Genomic DNA, 16,283 nt, shown 5'->3' with positions numbered 1-16,283 from the left:
CATAGAAGTCAACGCCGGAAGCATAAAATACAAAATAAATAGAACAGTTTTTCCATTGTATAAAACGAATAATTGCTACCAGTGTGAAAGTTATGTTCATTTCTACGTTACGGGCAAATTAGGCTTGACTGTAGGGCATAGCTCCACCAGATCGAATAGGTAGGGCCATAGAAGTCAACGCCCGAAGCATAAAATACATTAAATATACAAGAGCTTTTCCATCGTATAACTGGAGTAATTGCAACCAGTGTGAAAGTGATGGTCATTTCTACGTTCCGGGCAACCTAGGCTTCACTCTAGGGCGTTGTTCCACCTGATCGAAAAGTTAGGGCCTAAGAAGTAAACGCCAGAAGCATGAAATACAATACAAATATAACAGTTTTTCCATCGTATAAAACGAATAATAGCAACCAGTGTGAAAGTTCTGGTCATTTCTACGTTCCGGGCAACCTAGGCTTCACTCTAGGGCGTTGCTCCACCAGATCGAATAGTTAGGGCCTTAGAAGTCAACGCCCGAAGCATAAAATACAATAAAAATACAACAGTCTTTCCATACTATAACAGGAACAATTGCAACCCGTGTGAAGGTGATGGTCATTTGTACGTTCCAGGCAACCTAGGCTTCACTCTAGGGCGTTGTTCCACCAGATCGAATTGCTAGGGCCTAAGAAGTCAACGCCAGAAGCATAAGGTACAATATAAATATAACAGTTTTTCCATCGTATAGAACGAATAATAGCAATCAGTGTGAAAGTTATGGCCATTTCTACGTTCCGTGTAACCTAGGGTTCACCCTAGGGCGTTGCTCCACCAGATCCAACAGTTAGGTCCTTAGAAGTCAACGCCCGAAGCATAAAATACAAAATAAATAGAACAGTTTTTCCATTGTATAAAACGAATAATTGCAACCAGTGTGAAAGTTATAGTCATTTCTACTTTCCGGGCAACCTAGGATCCACCCTAGGGCGTTGCTGCAACCGATTGAATAGTTAGGGCCTTAGGAGTCAACGCCCGAAGCATAAAATACAAAATAAATAGAATAGTTTTTCCATCGTATAAAACGAATAATTGCTACCGATGTGAAAGTTATAGTCATTTCTACTTTCCGGGCAATCTAGGCTTCACTCTAGGGCGTTGCTCCACCAGATCGCATAGCTAGGGACTTAGAAATCAACGCCATAAGAATAAAATACAATATAAGTACAACAGTTTTTCCATCGTATAAAATGAATAATTGGAAACATTGTGAAAGTAATGGTCATTTCTACGTTCCAGGCAACGTAGGCGTCACTCTAGGGCGTTACTCCACCACATCTAATAGCTACGGCCTTAGCAGTCAACGCTAGAAGCATAAAATAGAATATAAATACAACACCTTTTCCATCGTATAAAATGAATAATAGCAAACAGTATGAAAGTAATGGTCATTTCTACGTTGCGGACAACCTAGGCTTCACTCTAGGGCGTTTCTCCACCACATCGAATAGCTACGGCCTTAGAAGTCAACGCTAGAAGCATAAATTACAATAAAAATGCAACAGTTTTTCTAACGTATAGCATAAATAATTGCAACCGGTGTGAATGTTATGGTCATTTCTACGTTCCGGGCAACCTAGGCTTGACTGTAGGGTGTTGCTACACCAGATCGAATAGGTCGGGCCATAGAAGTCAACGCCGGAAGCATAAAATACAAAATAAATAGAACAGTTTTTCCATTGTATAAAACGAATAATTGCTACCAGTGTGAAAGTTATGTTCATTTCTACGTTACGGGCAAATTAGGCTTGACTGTAGGGCATAGCTCCACCAGATCGAATAGGTAGGGCCATAGAAGTCAACGCCCGAAGCATAAAATACATTAAATATACAAGAGCTTTTCCATCGTATAACTGGAGTAATTGCAACCAGTGTGAAAGTGATGGTCATTTCTACGTTCCGGGCAACCTAGGCTTCACTCTAGGGCGTTGTTCCACCTGATCGAAAAGTTAGGGCCTAAGAAGTCAACGCCAGAAGCATGAAATACAATACAAATATAACAGTTTTTCCATCGTATAAAACGAATAATAGCAACCAGTGTGAAAGTTCTGGTCATTTCTACGTTCCGGGCAACCTAGGCTTCACTCTAGGGCGTTGCTCCACCAGATCGAATAGTTAGGGCCTTAGAAGTCAACGCCCGAAGCATAAAATACAATAAAAATACAACAGTCTTTCCATACTATAACAGGAACAATTGCAACCCGTGTGAAGGTGATGGTCATTTGTACGTTCCAGGCAACCTAGGCTTCACTCTAGGGCGTTGTTCCACCAGATCGAATTGCTAGGGCCTAAGAAGTCAACGCCAGAAGCATAAGGTACAATATAAATATAACAGTTTTTCCATCGTATAGAACGAATAATAGCAATCAGTGTGAAAGTTATGGCCATTTCTATGTTCCGGGCGACCTCGGCTTCACTCTAGGGCGTTGCTCCACCAGATCCAACAGTTAGGGCCTTAGAAGTCAACGCCCGAAGCATAAAATACAAAATAAATAGAACAGTTTTTCCATTGTATAAAACGAATAATTGCTACCAGTGTAAAAGTTATGGTCATTTCTACATTCCGGGCAACCTAGGCTTCACCCTAGGGCGTTGTTCCACCAGATAGAATAGTTAGGGCCTAAGAAGTGTACGCCAGAAGCATAAAATACAATATAAATACAACAGTTGTTCCATCATATAAAACGAGTAATTGCAAGCAGTATGAAAGTTGTGGTCATTTCTACTTTCCGGGCAACCTAGGCTACACCCCAGGGCGTTGCTCCAACAGATTGAATAGTTAGGGCCTTAGAACTCAATGCCCGAAGCATAAAATGCAATAAAAATACAACAGTCTTTCCATCATATAACCGGAATAATTGCAACCAGTTTGAAAGTGATGTTCATTTCCACGTTCCGGGCAACCTCGGCTTCACTCTAGGGCGTTGCTCCACCACATCGAATAGTTAGTGCCTTAGTAGTCAACGCTCGAAGCATAAAATACAAAATAAATAGGTCAGTTTTTCCATTGTATAAAACGGATAAATGCTACCAGTGTGAAAGTTATGTTCATTTCTACGTTTCTGACAGCCTAGGCTTCACCGTAGGGTGTTGCTCCACCAAATCGAATAGGTAGGGCCATGGAAGTGAACGCCCGAAGCATAAAATACAATAAATATACAAGAGTTTTTCCATCGTATAAGGGGAATAATTGCAACCAGTGTGAAAGTGATGGTCATTTCTACGTTCTGGGCAACCTAGGCTTCACTCTAGGGAGTCGTTCCACTAGATCGAATAGTTAGGGCATAAGAAGTCAACGCCAGAAGCATAAAATACGGTATAAATACAACAGCTTTTCCATCGTATAAAACGAATAATTGCAGCCAGTGTGAAAGTTATGGTCATTTCTACGTTCCGGGCAACCTAGGCCTCACCCTAGGGCGTTGTTCCACCAGATCGAATAGTTAGGGCCTTAGAAGTCAACGCCCGAAGCTTAAAATACAATAAAAATACAACAGTCTTTCCATCCTATAACAGGAATAATTGCAACCCGTGTGAAAGTGATGGTCATTTGTACGTTCCAGGCAACCTAGGCTTCAGTCTAGGGCGTTGTTCCACCAGATCGGATTGTTAAGGCCTAAGAAGTCAACGCCAGGAGCATGAGGTACAATATAAATATAACAGTTTTTCCATCGTATAGAACGAATAATAGCAACCAGTGTGAAAGTTATGGTCATTTCTACATTCCGGGCAACCTAGGCTTCACTCTAGGGCGTTGCTCCACCAGATCAAACAGTTAGGGCCTTAGAAGTCGACGCCCGAAGCATAAAATACAAAATAAATAGAACAGTTTTTCCATTGTATAAAACGAATAATTGCTACCGGTGTGAAAGTTATGGTCATTTCTACGTTCCGGCCAACCCAGCCTTCACCCTAGGGCGTTGTTCCACCAGATGGAATAGTTAGGGCATAAGAAGTCAACGCCAGAAGCATAAAATACGGTATAAATACAACAGCTTCTCCATCGTATAGAACAAATAATGGCAACCAGTATGAAAGGTATGGTCATTTCTACTTTCCGGGCAACCTAGGCTTCACTCTAGGGCGTTGTTCCACCTGATCGAAAAGTTAGGGCCTAAGAAGTCAACGCCAGAAGCATGAAATACAATACAAATATAACAGTTTTTCCATCGTATAAAACGAATAATAGCAACCAGTGTGAAAGTTCTGGTCATTTCTACGTTCCGGGCAACCTAGGCCTCACCCTAGGGCGTTGTTCCACCAGATCGAATAGTTAGGGCCTTAGAAGTCAACGCCCGAAGCTTAAAATACAATAAAAATACAACAGTCTTTCCATCCTATAACAGGAATAATTGCAACCCGTGTGAAAGTGATGGTCATTTGTACGTTCCAGGCAACCTAGGCTTCAGTCTAGGGCGTTGTTCCACCAGATCGGATTGTTAAGGCCTAAGAAGTCAACGCCAGGAGCATGAGATACAATATAAATATAACAGTTTTTCCATCGTATAGAACGAATAATAGCAACCAGTGTGAAAGTTATGGTCATTTCTACATTTCGGGCAACCTAGGCTTCACTCTAGGGCGTTGCTCCACCAGATCAAACAGTTAGGGCCTTAGAAGTCGACGCCCGAAGCATAAAATACAAAATAAATAGAACAGTTTTTCCATTGTATAAAACGAATAATTGCTACCGGTGTGAAAGTTATGGTCATTTCTACGTTCCGGCCAACCCAGCCTTCACCCTAGGGCGTTGTTCCACCAGATGGAATAGTTAGGGCATAAGAAGTCAACGCCAGGAGCATAAAATACGGTATAAATACAACAGCTTTTCCATCGTATAGAACAAATAATGGAAACCAGTATGAAAGGTATGGTCATTTCTACTTTCCGGGCAACCTAGGCTTCACTCTAGGGCGTTGTTCCACCTGATCGAAAAGTTAGGGCCTAAGAAGTCAACGCCAGAAGCATGAAATACAATACAAATATAACAGTTTTTCCATCGTATAAAACGAATAATAGCAACCAGTGTGAAAGTTCTGGTCATTTCTACGTTCCGGGCAACCTAGGCTTCACTCTAGGGCGTTGCTCCACCAGATCGAATAGTTAGGGCCTTAGAAGTCAACGCCCGAAGCATAAAATACAATAAAAATACAACAGTCTTTCCATACTATAACAGGAACAATTGCAACCCGTGTGAAGGTGATGGTCATTTGTACGTTCCAGGCAACCTAGGCTTCACTCTAGGGCGTTGTTCCACCAGATCGAATTGCTAGGGCCTAAGAAGTCAACGCCAGAAGCATAAGGTACAATATAAATATAACAGTTTTTCCATCGTATAGAACGAATAATAGCAATCAGTGTGAAAGTTATGGCCATTTCTATGTTCCGGGCGACCTCGGCTTCACTCTAGGGCGTTGCTCCACCAGATCCAACAGTTAGGGCCTTAGAAGTCAACGCCCGAAGCATAAAATACAAAATAAATAGAACAGTTTTTCCATTGTATAAAACGAATAATTGCTACCAGTGTAAAAGTTATGGTCATTTCTACGTTCCGGGCAACCTAGGCTTCACCCTAGGGCGTTGTTCCACCAGACCGAATAGCTAGGGCCTAAGAAGTGTACGCCAGAAGCATAAAATACAATATAAATACAACAGTTGTTCCATCATATAAAACGAGTAATTGCAACCAGTATGAAAGTTGTGGTCATTTCTACTTTCCGGGAAACCTAGGCTACACCCTAGGGCGTTGCTCCAACAGATTGAATAGTTAGGGCCTTAGAAGTCAATGCCCGAAGCATAAAATGCAATAAAAATACAACAGTCTTTCCATCATATAACCGGAATAATTGCAACCAGTTTGAAAGTGATGGTCATTTCTACGTTCCGGGCAACCTCGGCTTCACTCTAGGGCGTTGCTCCACCAGATCGGATAGTTAGTGCCTTAGAAGTCAACGCCAGAAGCATAAAACACAATATCAATACAACAGTTTTTCCATCGTATAAAACGAATAATTGCAACCAGTAAGAAAGTTATGGTCATTTCTACTTTCCGGGCAACCTAGGATCCACCCTAGGGCGTTGCTGCAACCGATTGAATAGTTAGGGCCTTAGAAGTCAGCGCCCGAAGCATAAAATACAAAATAAATAGAGCGGTTTTTCCATCGTATGAAACGAATAATTGCTACCGATGTGAAAGTTATGGTCATTTCTACGTTCCGTGCAACCTAGGGTTCACCCTAGGGCGTTGTTCCACCAGATCGAATAGTTAGGGCCTAAGAAGTGAACGCCAGAAGCATAAAATACAAAATAAATAGAACAGTTTTTCCATTGTATAAAACGAATAATTGCTACCAGTGTGAAAGTTATATTCATTTCTACGTTTCTGACAACCTAGGCTTCACTGTAGGGTGTTGCTCCACCAAATCGAATGGGTAGGGCCATAGAAGTCAACGCCAGAAGCATAAAATACAATATAAATGTAACAGTTTTTCCATCGTATAAAACGAATAATAGCAACCAGTGTGAAAGTTATGGTCATTTCTACGTTCCGGGCAACCTAGGCTTCACTCTAGGGCGTTGCTCCACCAGATCGAATAGTTAGGGCCTTAGAAGTCAACGCCAGAAGCATAAAATACAATAAAGATGCAACAGTTTTTCCATCGTATAAAATGAGTAATTGGAAACATTGTGAAAGTAATGGTCATTTCTACGTTCCAGGCAACGTAGGCGTCACTCTAGGGCGTTACTCCACCACATCTAATAGCTACGCCCTTAGCAGTCAACGCTAGAAGCATAAATTACAATAAAAATGCAACAGTTTTTCCAACGTATGGCATGAATAATTGCAACCGGTGTGAATGTTATGGTCATTTCTACGTTCCGGTCAACCGAGGCTTGACTCTAGGTCGTTGTTCCACCAGATGGAATTGTTAAGGCCTAAGAAGTCAACGCCAGGAGCATGAGATACAACATAAATATAACAGTTTTTCCATCGTATAGAACGAATAATAGCAACCAGTGTGAAAGTTATGGTCATTTCTACGTTCCGGGCAACCTAGGCTTCACTCTAGGGCGTTGCTCCACCAGATCCAACAGTTAGCGCCTTAGAAGTCAACGCCCGAAGCATAAAATACAAAATAAATACAACAGTTTTTCCATTGTATAACACGAATAATTGCTACCAGTGTAAAAGTTATGGTCATATCTACGTTCCGGGCAACCTAGGCTTCACTCTAGGGCGTTGCACCACCAGATCGAATAGTTAGGGCCTTAGAAGTCAACGCCCGAAGCATAAAATACAAAATAAATAGAACAGCTTTTCCATTGTATAAAACGAATAATTGCTACCAGTGTGAAAGTTATGTTCATTTCTACGTTTCTGACAACCTAGGCTTCACCGTAGGCAGTTGCTCGACCAAATCGAATAGGTAGGGCCATGGAAGTCAACGCCCGAAGCATAAAATACAATAAATATACAAGAGTTTTTCCATCGTATAACAGGAATAATTGCAACCAGTGTGAAAGTGATGGTTATTTCTACGTTCTGGGCAACCTAGGCTTCACTCTAGGGCGTCGTTCCACCAGATCGAATGGTTAGGGCCTAAGAAGTCAACGACAGAAGCATAAAATACATTAAATATACAAGAGCTTTTCCATCGTATAACCGGAATAATTGCAACCAGTTTGAAAGTGATGTTCATTTCCACGTTCCGGGCAACCTCGGCTTCACTCTAGGGCGTTGCTCCACCACATCGAATAGTTAGTGCCTTAGTAGTCAACGCTCGAAGCATAAAATACAAAATAAATAGGTCAGTTTTTCCATTGTATAAAACGGATAAATGCTACCAGTGTGAAAGTTATGTTCATTTCTACGTTTCTGACAGCCTAGGCTTCACCGTAGGGTGTTGCTCCACCAAATCGAATAGGTAGGGCCATGGAAGTGAACGCCCGAAGCATAAAATACAATAAATATACAAGAGTTTTTCCATCGTATAAGGGGAATAATTGCAACCAGTGTGAAAGTGATGGTCATTTCTACGTTCTGGGCAACCTAGGCTTCACTCTAGGGAGTCGTTCCACTAGATCGAATAGTTAGGGCATAAGAAGTCAACGCCAGAAGCATAAAATACGGTATAAATACAACAGCTTTTCCATCGTATAAAACGAATAATTGCAGCCAGTGTGAAAGTTATGGTCATTTCTACGTTCCGGGCAACCTAGGCCTCACCCTAGGGCGTTGTTCCACCAGATCGAATAGTTAGGGCCTTAGAAGTCAACGCCCGAAGCTTAAAATACAATAAAAATACAACAGTCTTTCCATCCTATAACAGGAATAATTGCAACCCGTGTGAAAGTGATGGTCATTTGTACGTTCCAGGCAACCTAGGCTTCAGTCTAGGGCGTTGTTCCACCAGATCGGATTGTTAAGGCCTAAGAAGTCAACGCCAGGAGCATGAGATACAATATAAATATAACAGTTTTTCCATCGTATAGAACGAATAATAGCAACCAGTGTGAAAGTTATGGTCATTTCTACATTCCGGGCAACCTAGGCTTCACTCTAGGGCGTTGCTCCACCAGATCAAACAGTTAGGGCCTTAGAAGTCGACGCCCGAAGCATAAAATACAAAATAAATAGAACAGTTTTTCCATTGTATAAAACGAATAATTGCTACCGGTGTGAAAGTTATGGTCATTTCTACGTTCCGGCCAACCCAGCCTTCACCCTAGGGCGTTGTTCCACCAGATGGAATAGTTAGGGCATAAGAAGTCAACGCCAGAAGCATAAAATACGGTATAAATACAACAGCTTCTCCATCGTATAGAACAAATAATGGCAACCAGTATGAAAGGTATGGTCATTTCTACTTTCCGGGCAACCTAGGCTTCACTCTAGGGCGTTGTTCCACCTGATCGAAAAGTTAGGGCCTAAGAAGTCAACGCCAGAAGCATGAAATACAATACAAATATAACAGTTTTTCCATCGTATAAAACGAATAATAGCAACCAGTGTGAAAGTTCTGGTCATTTCTACGTTCCGGGCAACCTAGGCTTCACTCTAGGGCGTTGCTCCACCAGATCGAATAGTTAGGGCCTTAGAAGTCAACGCCCGAAGCATAAAATACAATAAAAATACAACAGTCTTTCCATACTATAACAGGAACAATTGCAACCCGTGTGAAGGTGATGGTCATTTGTACGTTCCAGGCAACCTAGGCTTCACTCTAGGGCGTTGTTCCACCAGATCGAATTGCTAGGGCCTAAGAAGTCAACGCCAGAAGCATAAGGTACAATATAAATATAACAGTTTTTCCATCGTATAGAACGAATAATAGCAATCAGTGTGAAAGTTATGGCCATTTCTATGTTCCGGGCGACCTCGGCTTCACTCTAGGGCGTTGCTCCACCAGATCCAACAGTTAGGGCCTTAGAAGTCAACGCCCGAAGCATAAAATACAAAATAAATAGAACAGTTTTTCCATTGTATAAAACGAATAATTGCTACCAGTGTAAAAGTTATGGTCATTTCTACGTTCCGGGCAACCTAGGCTTCACCCTAGGGCGTTGTTCCACCAGACCGAATAGCTAGGGCCTAAGAAGTGTACGCCAGAAGCATAAAATACAATATAAATACAACAGTTGTTCCATCATATAAAACGAGTAATTGCAACCAGTATGAAAGTTGTGGTCATTTCTACTTTCCGGGAAACCTAGGCTACACCCTAGGGCGTTGCTCCAACAGATTGAATAGTTAGGGCCTTAGAAGTCAATGCCCGAAGCATAAAATGCAATAAAAATACAACAGTCTTTCCATCATATAACCGGAATAATTGCAACCAGTTTGAAAGTGATGGTCATTTCTACGTTCCGGGCAACCTCGGCTTCACTCTAGGGCGTTGCTCCACCAGATCGGATAGTTAGTGCCTTAGAAGTCAACGCCAGAAGCATAAAACACAATATCAATACAACAGTTTTTCCATCGTATAAAACGAATAATTGCAACCAGTAAGAAAGTTATGGTCATTTCTACTTTCCGGGCAACCTAGGATCCACCCTAGGGCGTTGCTGCAACCGATTGAATAGTTAGGGCCTTAGAAGTCAGCGCCCGAAGCATAAAATACAAAATAAATAGAGCGGTTTTTCCATCGTATGAAACGAATAATTGCTACCGATGTGAAAGTTATGGTCATTTCTACGTTCCGTGCAACCTAGGGTTCACCCTAGGGCGTTGTTCCACCAGATCGAATAGTTAGGGCCTAAGAAGTGAACGCCAGAAGCATAAAATACAAAATAAATAGAACAGTTTTTCCATTGTATAAAACGAATAATTGCTACCAGTGTGAAAGTTATATTCATTTCTACGTTTCTGACAACCTAGGCTTCACTGTAGGGTGTTGCTCCACCAAATCGAATGGATAGGGCCATAGAAGTCAACGCCAGAAGCATAAAATACAATATAAATGTAACAGTTTTTCCATCGTATAAAACGAATAATAGCAACCAGTGTGAAAGTTATGGTCATTTCTACGTTCCGGGCAACCTAGGCTTCACTCTAGGGCGTTGCTCCACCAGATCGAATAGTTAGGGCCTTAGAAGTCAACGCCAGAAGCATAAAATACAATAAAGATGCAACAGTTTTTCCATCGTATAAAATGAGTAATTGGAAACATTGTGAAAGTAATGGTCATTTCTACGTTCCAGGCAACGTAGGCGTCACTCTAGGGCGTTACTCCACCACATCTAATAGCTACGCCCTTAGCAGTCAACGCTAGAAGCATAAATTACAATAAAAATGCAACAGTTTTTCCAACGTATGGCATGAATAATTGCAACCGGTGTGAATGTTATGGTCATTTCTACGTTCCGGTCAACCGAGGCTTGACTCTAGGTCGTTGTTCCACCAGATGGAATTGTTAAGGCCTAAGAAGTCAACGCCAGGAGCATGAGATACAACATAAATATAACAGTTTTTCCATCGTATAGAACGAATAATAGCAACCAGTGTGAAAGTTATGGTCATTTCTACGTTCCGGGCAACCTAGGCTTCACTCTAGGGCGTTGCTCCACCAGATCCAACAGTTAGCGCCTTAGAAGTCAACGCCCGAAGCATAAAATACAAAATAAATACAACAGTTTTTCCATTGTATAACACGAATAATTGCTACCAGTGTAAAAGTTATGGTCATATCTACGTTCCGGGCAACCTAGGCTTCACTCTAGGGCGTTGCACCACCAGATCGAATAGTTAGGGCCTTAGAAGTCAACGCCCGAAGCATAAAATACAAAATAAATAGAACAGCTTTTCCATTGTATAAAACGAATAATTGCTACCAGTGTGAAAGTTATGTTCATTTCTACGTTTCTGACAACCTAGGCTTCACCGTAGGCAGTTGCTCGACCAAATCGAATAGGTAGGGCCATGGAAGTCAACGCCCGAAGCATAAAATACAATAAATATACAAGAGTTTTTCCATCGTATAACAGGAATAATTGCAACCAGTGTGAAAGTGATGGTTATTTCTACGTTCTGGGCAACCTAGGCTTCACTCTAGGGCGTCGTTCCACCAGATCGAATGGTTAGGGCCTAAGAAGTCAACGACAGAAGCATAAAATACATTAAATATACAAGAGCTTTTCCATCGTATAACAGGAATAATTGCAACCAGTGTGAAAGTGATGGTCATTTCTACGTTCCGGGCAACCGAGGCGTCACTCTAGGGCGTTACTCCACCACATCTAATAGCTACGCCCTTAGCAGTCAACGCTAGAAGCATAAATTAGATTAAAAATGCAACAGTATTTGCAACGTATAGCATGAATAATTGCAACCGGTGTGAATGTTATGGTCATTTCTACGTTCCGGGCAACCTAGGCTTCACTCTAGGGCGTTGCTCCACCAGATCGAATAGTTAGGGCCTTAGAAGTCAACGCCCGAAGCATAAAATACAATAAAAATACAACAGTCTTTCCATACTATAACAGGAACAATTGCAACCCGTGTGAAGGTGATGGTCATTTGTACGTTCCAGGCAACCTAGGCTTCACTCTAGGGCGTTGTTCCACCAGATCGAATTGCTAGGGCCTAAGAAGTCAACGCCAGAAGCATAAGGTACAATATAAATATAACAGTTTTTCCATCGTATAGAACGAATAATAGCAATCAGTGTGAAAGTTATGGCCATTTCTATGTTCCGGGCGACCTCGGCTTCACTCTAGGGCGTTGCTCCACCAGATCCAACAGTTAGGGCCTTAGAAGTCAACGCCCGAAGCATAAAATACAAAATAAATAGAACAGTTTTTCCATTGTATAAAACGAATAATTGCTACCAGTGTAAAAGTTATGGTCATTTCTACATTCCGGGCAGCCTAGGCTTCACCCTAGGGCGTTGTTCCACCAGATAGAATAGTTAGGGCCTAAGAAGTGTACGCCAGAAGCATAAAATACAATATAAATACAACAGTTGTTCCATCATATAAAACGAGTAATTGCAACCAGTATGAAAGTTGTGGTCATTTCTACTTTCCGGGCAACCTAGGCTACACCCCGGGGCGTTGCTCCAACAGATTGAATAGTTAGGGCCTTAGAACTCATTGCCCGAAGCATAAAATGCAATAAAAATACAACAGTCTTTCCATCATATAACCGGAATAATTGCAACCAGTTTGAAAGTGATGTTCATTTCCACGTTCCGGGCAACCTCGGCTTCACTCTAGGGCGTTGCTCCACCAGATCGAATAGTTAGTGCCTTAGTAGTCAACGCTCGAAGCATAAAATACAAAATAAATAGGTCAGTTTTTCCATTGTATAAAACGGATAAATGCTACCAGTGTGAAAGTTATGTTCATTTCTACGTTTCTGACAGACTAGGCTTCACCGTAGGGTGTTGCTCCACCAAATCGAATAGGTAGGGCCATGGAAGTGAACGCCCGAAGCATAAAATACAATAAATATACAAGAGTTTTTCCATCGTATAAGGGGAATAATTGCAACCAGTGTGAAAGTGATGGTCATTTCTACGTTCTGGGCAACCTAGGCTTCACTCTAGGGAGTCGTTCCACTAGATCGAATAGTTAGGGCATAAGAAGTCAACGCCAGAAGCATAAAATACGGTATAAATACAACAGCTTTTCCATCGTATAAAACGAATAATTGCAGCCAGTGTGAAAGTTATGGTCATTTCTACGTTCCGGGCAACCTAGGCCTCACCCTAGGGCGTTGTTCCAACAGATTGAATAGTTAGGGCCTTAGAACTCATTGCCCGAAGCATAAAATACAATAAATATACAAGAGTTTTTCCATCGTATAACAGGAATAATTGCAACCAGTGTGAAAGTGATGGTTATTTCTACGTTCTGGGCAACCTAGGCTTCACTCTAGGGCGTCGTTCCACCAGATCGAATGGTTAGGGCCTAAGAAGTCAACGACAGAAGCATAAAATACATTAAATATACAAGAGCTTTTCCATCGTATAACAGGAATAATTGCAACCAGTGTGAAAGTGATGGTCATTTCTACGTTCCGGGCAACCGAGGCGTCACTCTAGGGCGTTACTCCACCACATCTAATAGCTACGCCCTTAGCAGTCAACGCTAGAAGCATAAATTAGATTAAAAATGCAACAGTATTTGCAACGTATAGCATGAATAATTGCAACCGGTGTGAATGTTATGGTCATTTCTACGTTCCGGGCAACCTAGGCTTCACTCTAGGGCGTTGCTCCACCAGATCGAATAGTTAGGGCCTTAGAAGTCAACGCCCGAAGCATAAAATACAATAAAAATACAACAGTCTTTTCATACTATAACAGGAACAATTGCAACCCGTGTGAAGGTGATGGTCATTTGTACGTTCCAGGCAACCTAGGCTTCACTCTAGGGCGTTGTTCCACCAGATCGAATTGCTAGGGCCTAAGAAGTCAACGCCAGAAGCATAAGGTACAATATAAATATAACAGTTTTTCCATCGTATAGAACGAATAATAGCAATCAGTGTGAAAGTTATGGCCATTTCTATGTTCCGGGCGACCTCGGCTTCACTCTAGGGCGTTGCTCCACCAGATCCAACAGTTAGGGCCTTAGAAGTCAACGCCCGAAGCATAAAATACAAATTAAATAGAACAGTTTTTCCATTGTATAAAACGAATAATTGCTACCAGTGTAAAAGTTATGGTCATTTCTACATTCCGGGCAACCTAGGCTTCACCCTAGGGCGTTGTTCCACCAGATAGAATAGTTAGGGCCTAAGAAGTGTACGCCAGAAGCATAAAATACAATATAAATACAACAGTTGTTCCATCATATAAAACGAGTAATTGCAACCAGTATGAAAGTTGTGGTCATTTCTACTTTCCGGGCAACCTAGGCTACACCCCAGGGCGTTGCTCCAACAGATTGAATAGTTAGGGCCTTAGAACTCATTGCCCGAAGCATAAAATGCAATAAAAATACAACAGTCTTTCCATCATATAACCGGAATAATTGCAACCAGTTTGAAAGTGATGTTCATTTCCACGTTCCGGGCAACCTCGGCTTCACTCTAGGGCGTTGCTCCACCAGATCGAATAGTTAGTGCCTTAGTAGTCAACGCTCGAAGCATAAAATACAAAATAAATAGGTCAGTTTTTCCATTGTATAAAACGGATAAATGCTACCAGTGTGAAAGTTATGTTCATTTCTACGTTTCTGACAGACTAGGCTTCACCGTAGGGTGTTGCTCCACCAAATCGAATAGGTAGGGCCATGGAAGTGAACGCCCGAAGCATAAAATACAATAAATATACAAGAGTTTTTCCATCGTATAAGGGGAATAATTGCAACCAGTGTGAAAGTGATGGTCATTTCTACGTTCTGGGCAACCTAGGCTTCACTCTAGGGAGTCGTTCCACTAGATCGAATAGTTAGGGCATAAGAAGTCAACGCCAGAAGCATAAAATACGGTATAAATACAACAGCTTTTCCATCGTATAAAACGAATAATTGCAGCCAGTGTGAAAGTTATGGTCATTTCTACGTTCCGGGCAACCTAGGCCTCACCCTAGGGCGTTGTTCCACCAGATCGAATAGTTAGGGCCTTAGAAGTCAACACCCGAAGCTTAAAATACAATAAAAATACAACAGTCTTTCCATCCTATAACAGGAATAATTGCAACCCGTGTGAAAGTGATGGTCATTTGTACGTTCCAGGCAACCTAGGCTTCAGTCTAGGGCGTTGTTCCACCAGATCGGATTGTTAAGGCCTAAGAAGTCAACGCCAGGAGCATGAGATACAATATAAATATAACAGTTTTTCCATCGTATAGAACGAATAATAGCAACCAGTGTGAAAGTTATGGTCATTTCTACATTCCGGGCAACCTAGGCTTCACTCTAGGGCGTTGCTCCACCAGATCAAACAGTTAGGGCCTTAGAAGTCGACGCCCGAAGCATAAAATACAAAATAAATAGAACAGTTTTTCCATTGTATAAAACGAATAATTGCTACCGGTGTGAAAGTTATGGTCATTTCTACGTTCCGGCCAACCCAGCCTTCACCCTAGGGCGTTGTTCCACCAGATGGAATAGTTAGGGCATAAGAAGTCAACGCCAGAAGCATAAAATACGGTATAAATACAACAGCTTCTCCATCGTATGAAACGAATAATTGCTACCGATGTGAAAGTTATGGTCATTTCTACGTTCCGTGCAACCTAGGGTTCACCCTAGGGCGTTGTTCCACCAGATCGAATAGTCAGGGCCTAAGAAGTGAACGCCAGAAGCATAAAATACAAAATAAATAGAACAGTTTTTCCATTGTATAAAACGAATAATTGCTACCAGTGTGAAAGTTATATTCATTTCTACGTTTCTGACAACCTAGGCTTCACTGTAGGGTGTTGCTCCACCAAATCGAATGGGTAGGGCCATAGAAGTCAACGCCAGAAGCATAAAATACAATATAAATGTAACAGTTTTTCCATCGTATAAAACGAATAATAGCAACCAGTGTGAAAGTTATGGTCATTTCTACGTTCCGGGCAACCTAGGCTTCACTCTAGGGCGTTGCTCCACCAGATCGAATAGTTAGGGCCTTAGAAGTCAACGCCAGAAGCATAAAATACAATAAAGATGCAACAGTTTTTCCATCGTATAAAATGAGTAATTGGAAACATTGTGAAAGTAATGGTCATTTCTACGTTCCAGGCAACGTAGGCGTCACTCTAGGGCGTTACTCCACCACATCTAATAGCTACGCCCTTAGCAGTCAACGC

Source organism: Calliopsis andreniformis, unplaced genomic scaffold, assembly GCF_051401765.1.
Source record: "Calliopsis andreniformis isolate RMS-2024a unplaced genomic scaffold, iyCalAndr_principal scaffold0002, whole genome shotgun sequence".
Taxonomy (NCBI): Eukaryota; Metazoa; Arthropoda; class Insecta; order Hymenoptera; family Andrenidae; genus Calliopsis; species Calliopsis andreniformis.
This window is presented reverse-complemented; position numbering follows the sequence as displayed.